The sequence below is a fragment of the Perna viridis genome, chromosome 6 (genome assembly GCF_037379345.1).
Source record: "Perna viridis isolate PV_CMFRI_1.1 ecotype Kerala chromosome 6, ASM3737934v1, whole genome shotgun sequence".
In the NCBI taxonomy this organism is placed as follows: domain Eukaryota; kingdom Metazoa; phylum Mollusca; class Bivalvia; order Mytilida; family Mytilidae; genus Perna; species Perna viridis.
The window spans coordinates 14,258,059-14,267,356 of NC_142450.1; positions in this window are offsets into that span (position 1 = coordinate 14,258,059).

The following is a 9,298-nucleotide window of genomic DNA, read 5'->3' on the forward strand; positions in this document are numbered from 1 at the left end:
TATCACAGGTGCTCTGACGTTTCAAGCTTCTCTGTGACGTCAAAATCGATGAAAAAAAAATGCTACCAGTTTTGTTATGTTGTGTTTCTTTATTAAGATGAGGGTTTATTCAATCGTTAATTGCATAGCTTAAAACAACCTAGGACTTCATTTGACACTAAAAATATTCTTATGTGTTATTTACAAAAAGTTTGGTTACTTCCGGAAAAAAATTCTTCCAACATAAAACGTCACTTATTGTGTGACAACAACAAAACAACAACTTCATCTTTCATTTTTCTAGGGCAACGACTCTAACATGGAGCCGTCTGATAGCTTGGTTATAAGTCATATAATAAGGATAATATCGATTATAACTGAAAAAATAAGCCAAAAGCCTAACGGTTTTGGAGATTTCCGAAAACAACTTTTGTTCTGACCCCTTTGATTTATTCTTAGCGGTCATAGTTTTCAACAGATCAAAAATCTTCACATCAGTTTTATGCAGAATAAGCTAAATAATTTTCAACAAAATGTGATCCAGAGAAATGGACCAGACATTGGAAACATACAGCAAAGAACATAAAATGGTTAAAAGTGGAACAAAACATGCATTTCTCGAAATGTACGGATGGACACGCAATTGTCCGCAAAATATTTCTGAGGGTATCACATAATACATACCTCGTCACTACGTGTGATGGGATATAAAAACAGAAGATAAGGAAAGCACAATATTAAAAAAAGGTCATGAACCCTTGATACATGTATTTGAACTCCCACAACAAATCGGGAGTGGTCCTTGTTGTGGTTTTATGGTTGATACAAACAGCGTACGATCCAATTACATCTACATAATTGTCTATATACAGACTGTTCTGTATACATGCAGTATATGTAAACTTAAAATTGTCTGTAGGGTTCAAATTGCATTACCCAAATAAGCGAGTTTAACTCAGTAATTGTATGAGGGTCGGTGTATTTGCTTTTTTCTTCTTCTCATTTTAAATAAATCTTCCAACGTAGAAGATGTCACATAAGCTATTACATGTATAAGTTCTCAAATATTAATTTATGTCTGTTTTGGCTCTTTCATAATGGATAATTTATTCTATTTAATGCAAACTTAGTGCAAATAGGCATTTGATAGGAAACAAAAAACAATCTGCTTCTACGGTATGACTTCTTTGGATATGTTTTATGGACTTGATTACGCTTGATTGGGCTTGCAATGAGCGCCCCTTCCTGGGATTTGGGGTAAAAGATGTTGGCGGAGTCAAGCCTCTGTGATATCTGACAGAAGAACTCAGACTAATTATTTTCTACTACATGTTGTGACTAAGCTGCTGTGTTGACGCCCTGGCCTACTCCCATACCCCAATTCGGTCTGAGAACATTTTCACACGCTGTGTTGATGTAAGTCAACCAAAGAGTGAAATAAATCAGTATTGAGCTCCTTTTTAATGTCATATGACAATCACCAGATTTTGCATTGCTTTAAATAAATTATATAATTCACAAATATGACCAATTTATTATGTAGACATTTCTTTCCAATAATTTTGTGAAATTGTTCTTCATTTCAGGCTTTTGTTTAGAAAAATGTTAAGAATTTACATGATGGCTAATTATAAACCATGTACTTTGGTTCTGCATGCTCGCCAAGGGAACACCTTTCTTACAACTTTAAATGTGTTTTATAGTACGTGAAACATGTGAGTGCAAAGAATAAGCAAAGCCGATGTATTAATACGCTATTGATAAATTAATTGAAATTGATAGTTTAGTCAACGTCTTGTTTCGATAGGGTTCGATTGGTGTGGTAGCACCTGCGGCTTCTTTTATTTTTTTAACGGTGCCGGATAGCGACTTTCATAATCTGCAAACACGTTTTGCAGTTTGCAATCTTTTATATGATGATTTTTTTTTATAAAATATTCCAACAACAGCAAGTACACAACATCATAGAATATGGACATTGTTAATGAGTGTTTACGGAAGCTTTTAATTCTACGGCAAATTTCTTTTGCAATGATTTGAAATATAACCTTTTAAATATTTAGAATGCAAATGAACAATAAACGTAAGACAGAGGTAGTTTAGCAAATATGGTAACGTTGACGTTTTATTACAATTACCCGATAAATTGACCACATGTATTCAAAATCATCTGTATGAGAAATACATTCGTTATTTAAAATCAAACAGGGGGATTTTGAATAAACTCATAATAGATAAAAAATTTAAAATAATAAAATTATTTTTAATCAATGTTTTTCATATATATGTAAATGATATTCATAATCAAAATGAACCATTAATTACATTTATAAAGAATTGTAACAGCTTATTATGAACGTGTTCTCTCTAAGGGCATAATTCAAATTAAAAAATGTCTGGACTTTACAAGTCTAGACGCGATCTTACAATATCTTAACACAGAATTTTAATACAATCTCAAATGATCCAAGAAAGTCTGAACTAGTCTAAACAGAAAACAAAACAGTCAATCTTGTTTATTTAAACAAAAGCTCATGTGTCAAACTGAAAACAATCTTACAGTCTTAAACGGTCTGAACATTTCCATCTGGAATCGGTCTTTCTCTTATTGAATGTCTTGACGGTTTTTTTGTTAAGATTTCAGTATATTTTAAGACGATCTAAGATTGAGTTAAGGTCAATATGGCTGTTGAATACTTCAATCTGGTCAGATTTTTGCCTGATTTAACGGTTAGGAGATCAATGCAAAAAACTGCTGTCTTACTCCTTTGTTCTATATTAAGCAATTCCCTTAGGAATGTTAATACCAAATGTATTCCTATTGGTCAAGTAGTGTCCATTTGAAAATCGAAATGGGGCAATAATTTCTGCATGTCTCAACAGATTAAAACAAAAACAAAAAAGACTTTTGGCAACTTGTTCTATTCCACGTAGTTTTTGCGATTATTATGGAGCTCTTTTACAAAATGGCGTTTTGGTAGCTATTCCGAGAAAAGCGCACTAATGATAAGACAACATTACTCTAAGCTAGAATCATCATTTAAAAAAATATATTTAACAATTTTATTATGATTTTAATGATGTGTTACTAAGAAATTGAAACAATACAAAAACATAACTTTTTGTAGGTTTAAACTGGTCTGGAACTGGCATGTCAGTTAACTGCTAGAAGTCATTTGTTTGTGTATATGTGCAACGTATAATCAATTTCTTTATGTATCTTTTTTACAAATGGCTTCAACTTTTTTAACTGATTTTAGGTATGTTTAATTGCGTAATATTTTTTTTCAAAGTTGCCAGATTTAAAAGTGAGATGGAGGCATTCACGCCATAGTACTTTAACACCGACTCATTTTTTACACTTGTCCTAAGTAAGGATTTCTGGCCTCTGTATGTCTTGTCTTATTTTCACTTTCAGTTCACGTTTTGTTGCAGGAGTATAAAGAGGCAAACGATACGTTGTAACTACTACAAAACTATTTTCGGGCTAGCTGCAACTTGCCTAGGTGTTTGATGGCTTCCTTGTCGTTAATTGAAGACCTTGGGGACCTTGAGCTTACATTTTTCATCCCGGTGGGGTTGTTGTCTCTTTGAAATATACACCATATCTATTCTCCTTATAAGTATGTGCACTTTTGGTAGGCTATGAATGATCATATTCTTTGAGACAACAGAATGAAGTACATGATTTTCAGACGTAGGTTTTTTTTTTCTTCGACACATTTACCATATCCATTCGCCTAACATATAAGCTTAAATAAACGTATAGTACATAAACAAACGCCAATTTATAATAATAAAAAAAAATTCCCAATTGCCAATTTATGTCTCTATTTACCTTCTGTCTTCTCAGGGTAGATAATACAGTATCTATCATCCTTATTCATTCCAATGCCCTTCACATCTTCTCCCGATTTCCTCTTGTTGTCAAAGTAACGTTCCTGAGTAGTGCTGGACGTTTCTTTACTGTATCCCGTCACAATAATACCATTGGTGATCTTCACAGATTGGATGAACAGGTGACTACCATCAAGTGATCTTTTCTTATAAATTGATTGTACAGTTTATATGTCTGGTGAATAAGGACACGATTGGTATTACAAATGAAGCAGGCAATTTTCATGACAGCATGATATTAGTTGAGAACTACGTGTATATGAAAAAAATCCATCGCATCCCGTACATTAATACGACAAGAAAAACTTGGAATTAATTTTCTTGTCTGAAAATAGGAGTATTTGACCAGTGTTTATCGTCCAATATATGATAATACTTTTGCTAATAGTTCTTTTGTCACTAATCCGTGAATGAAATATATTTTTAGAATTATTATTAAATGTTTAAGGGAACCAAGGTTCTGGCGGAAATCAAAAGAAAGTATTTTTTTCTAAAATTGTGCAATTCTAAAAGATCTCAAATAAGAGACTCCTGGGAGCCAAATTGCTCACCCAGTTTATTTGTTTTGCCTTTAAAAGCAAATAACTGTAACAATGATTCACCTTACAACTACACCCGGTAGTGATATATCTTTATGATCATTTCATTAACTGAAAATATCTTTTCGATCTGTTAAGGTTTTCAATATATTGGTTTTAAAACTGCATTTATAAATCATTGTGTGTCTTTCAAGGGCAACATCGTAGAATTAAATGACCCTTCCAAAAGCCTTATCACAAATATGATTTAAACGATGAAAAAATATTTTGCAATTCATTATGGTTTTCAGAGATTTGAAAACTGTAAAAACGTCATGCACAATGATAATAACTCCAACATGGAGTCTAATAACTTCGACCAAAGTGACAAAAAAATGTTTATCTTGTCATCTACATTTGTAGCGTGCGTTCAAATTCTCTTCAATTTTTTAAGACATAATCGAAGTAAAAAATCAAATTATCCCCATGCCTTATTTAGTGCTATTTTAATCGGATTATGATAATGTCGAATACAATGTTGAAACTACATACAATAAGAAAGATAATGGCAAAAAAAATCATCTTCATCAAAATTGTTGTTTAACAGGAATGTTTTTAAGTTCTTTTAAAAATAAACACACACCAGACGCCAAGCGGAGACGGATACCATGTAATAGTATAAGCTCAATTAGACCTGTGTTTCAAATGAGCTAATATAGAATTGAAAGAAATCATGTAAAAGGGATTGATTACACCCATCTAATAACAGTTTGGTAGAGAAGGGAAATGTATTTATCCTGGGGATAGATTAGTGCAATGTTTGTGGGATAAACGTTTCATTTTTCACATTCCCAGTTGCCAAATTTACCCATACCACATTGCCCTATAACTAATCACATAATGCCTAATTTTTTATGTCCAATTCCACATTCGTATCCAACGTTATGAACACGAATTGTGAATTTAACGAAATTATTTGATTCTAACTATTTATTATATGCAATATTTTATGCCAGAGCTTGCCAAAACTACGCAGACTTTTTGTATCGCGCTAGAACTCTAACAAATAGGCTTCTGGAACAGGGTTATGTTGCTACAAGATTGAAGTCATCACTACAGAAGTCATCATGAACTCGTGGATCGTTATGGTGTATCCATCTGCACCATGAAAACTGATTTATTCAACGGGTCATAGTTTTCCCTTTCCTCGTTTGTCTACCCCGGACTTGACTTTTTATGAGAAACTCGGTCGGTGTTTTAGAAAAGCAGAGGACGTTTACCATACCGGTGCACCTGGTCCATGCTCCCAGTTTTAGTGGAGTTCTAGTTGTTCATTTGTTTTTGTTGCTTTGTATGTATGATTTTAGTTACTTTATGTTCTTTGTTGTGTGTGTCTGTTTTCCATGTCTGGTCTTTGTCCCTGGATTACATTCTTTTGATTACCGCTATAACCTTGATTCCCTTGCTTACTCTTACAATAATTATTAAGTAGCAGTCTTTCTAAAAATCAGAGAGGAGGCGATTTCATACATGTCAAAAATCAAGTAAAAATTCAGTAATATTTCTGGATCAGAAACAATTACTGATCACATTTGATTGTTGCACTTTTTAGATAAAAGATATATAGATTGAACATGAAACAGGCATTTTGCCAGAGTTATTTTTCTTGATTTGGTATTCTTTGGTTGATTTAAATGGGAGATGAATGTTGATTTTCTTAAAAAAAGGGCGGACCTGGATATAGAAATGATTATCGTTATGTTAAAGTATAACAAATGTAGCCTGAAAAAGCATCGTTTGTTTGGTGGGTTTATCTCTAGAGAGTTAATAAGTATGTCTTTAGATATTGAAGGGCTAGGACCATCAACTAAAGCTTTGTTTCGGTACTTCTTTGGTGAAATGTGTTTCCGTACTTGAAGTTCAGCACCATCTAGTGTATGTGATGCTTTACTGAATATTGTTTCTGCAGCTGTAAGTACGATATTAAAACTCATTTTTAACATCTCTAGCATTCATTAATTAGTCTTTAGCCTTGCTGTTTTTTTTAATCTATGGCTTATGCCGCCATATCGAATCGACTCACGTTGCAGATACGGGAATGAAAGCACGTTTTAACGACTTAATATCGGACTTGCTGTGTCTCGAAGTTATTCCGTATATCACTTTAGTTAGGTTTTGATTTAAACGGATAATACATATACATATATACGATTTCAATTTATCTTATTCAGGTTGCAAGGTTTTGTTTGTTTGTTTGTTTGTTTGTCGGGGTTTAACGTCCGAGCAGCAATATTTCAGCTAAAAATTGATGATAAAATGAACATGAAATGATGATGAAATGAAAAAGGGATGGGACATAAGGACAATGAGGTCGACAAATTTTGATTGCCACTGGAAATAGGGAGAGGTGGGTAGGGTCGGGCAATTTAGCCTCCTCTGGCGGAGCCTTATGGTTCCTACTCCGGGAGATTACCACAGTAGGGTTCTTTAACGTGCGAGGAACGTGGCATCTTTCCCAACACGGTGTACTACTATGGTTTGCGGTCAGGTTCTCCGTATTATATCCTGACAACCCCAGCATGTAATACGCCAGGGGTACCCCATTCAACCACCTAGGGCATGCATTCCAGTTGCTCTGTGGGCAAAGCTCCCTAGCCCCCGACAAGGGTTCTGAGCACTATTTAGTCGCCTTTTACGACAAGCTTAGCGCTGCTACAGGCCTATTCTTTTAACATCCGGACCTGCACGGGGCGCAAAGTTTTGTAGAGTGGAAAAGCTTGTAAAATTAAGACTTCCCTCTTTTAAATAGTGATTTTTTTTTTGTTTTACTTTTATCATCTAAGTTATTACTCATTTCAGTTAAAACATTAAGTTCAGTACGATAGTGGATAATAAGGTTCCTGGAAAAAAAACTTGGCAATACGCTTACTCGTACATTGATTTCTTTTAATCATAAACAAGCTATAATTTAATGATTGACTTAGTTTCATACAAGGACTAAATATGCTTCAAGTATAACATGTATAATGGAAATCATTTCTGGCTTAAATAATTTAGTCAGCATTCCAATCACGTGTACGATTCGAGATGTACAAGTGTTTGTGTATCTTGCAACTTATAGGTTTCGTTAGACTTTGTGATTAATACACCGCCGTCTTATCTTATCACGGCCGTTCATATAAGCTTTTTCTCATACATTAGTTTAGATATTAGATATCACTTATCGTCCGATTTTTAAATTAATTATCCAATATTAGAAAGAAACCTTTTGTCATAGGTGTTTAACATTTTCACCAGACATAGCCTTTAACAAGCTGCACAAAGATATTTTTTGCAAGACGAAAAATATTCCTTACCCTTCATCATGTTCATTGCACACCCAAAGTAATTTTCTTTGTTTGAAACAGTATGTCTACTTATTGTCATAAAGAATTATTATATAACTATAATAATAACGATTGATTGGTTCAAATGGTACTTTGCAAATTATGGCGAAGTATTCCACCATTTCCGAAAGTTTCAGTATGTTCCCAAATATAGTATCAGTTTATTTTAAATCGTTATTTATGATTGATTGATATATTAACACGGCTTTTTTGCTGATTTATCCTTAATGTATCTGGTCGTTCAACAGTGATGGCTGAGCCAGCTTGTCCAAGCGGTAGCAACGGACAGAAAAGGTTTGTTACCTTATACGACGATGACATACAATGCATCTTGACGCAAAAAGTACCAACCAAGCCACTTACTCCCCTGGACAAACTTTAAAAGAATATATGAGTTCTAACATTGTAAATCATGGGAAACACCGAACGCAAAACGAAAACAAACACGAACACACAACAAGAAAAGAACGAATAACTTTTCGGGCTTATCATTAATAAGGAATGAAGCGAATTCTTGTATTTTATTCTCATCTTTGTGCATGTCAGTTTTCTTCAGGAAATGTGGATGAGATCGATGTTGGATAAATTATTATTGGAATTATAATGATTATGGAGATCTATAACCTATATCTTACAAGTGTCATAATGATATGTTTGAAATTCATAAAGGTCGGACAGTGGGCCATAGTTCAGAAAGAAAAGTAGGTATTACCAAACCATTTTTCTTACAATACTTAAAAAAAATATTTCAAATTTTCATTGAAGTGTTACAGAACAAGTTCTCGCCAATTATTTCCCATTAAAAGAGGCTTTATACAATTAATGTTTGAAATTTTGCCATACAATTTTTTATGTTAAAATTTCTTCTCAAATGATTTAAACATATAAATTTAACATCATTTTAAACATACGTAATCCATTGAAAAAAAACCACACACACACACACACATATATATATATACAACGTCTCAGAATGTGACAACTGTTCGCTACACTGTTCCATCGGATCAAATTGAAACATGGAAGACAACTAAACTCACACCCAGGAGGATTTCCACAATATTGTTGTATGTATAATGAAGTCTAAACTACACCCAAACTCTAGAATTGATGCGAAGTTGCAAATGTGGTCGCTCCCTCAGCAGGATTCGAATCCCTTCTCTTCTCTGACATCTATGGCAACACAGCCTGTCCTAAGTCCAACATTACAGACCACTCGGCCAACTAGGCTATAAAACAATAGCTTTCTTTAACCAAGTGATACTTATCCGTAAGTAAATCTAGAACCCAAACATAAGTAGATGATGTAACTGAATAGGACAACCTCTGATGGTATCGAATAAGACAATAGATGATCTGTAACAGTATACAAATACAGCCACACCAAGTATCTAATACATATAACAAGTCTAATGGAGTGAGGCAACACATATATTTATTTATCTAATCGTCTAAGTAATAGTCAACAATCACTCTTACGGGGTGATGGGTCGTTGAAAATGATGCGGAACATAACAA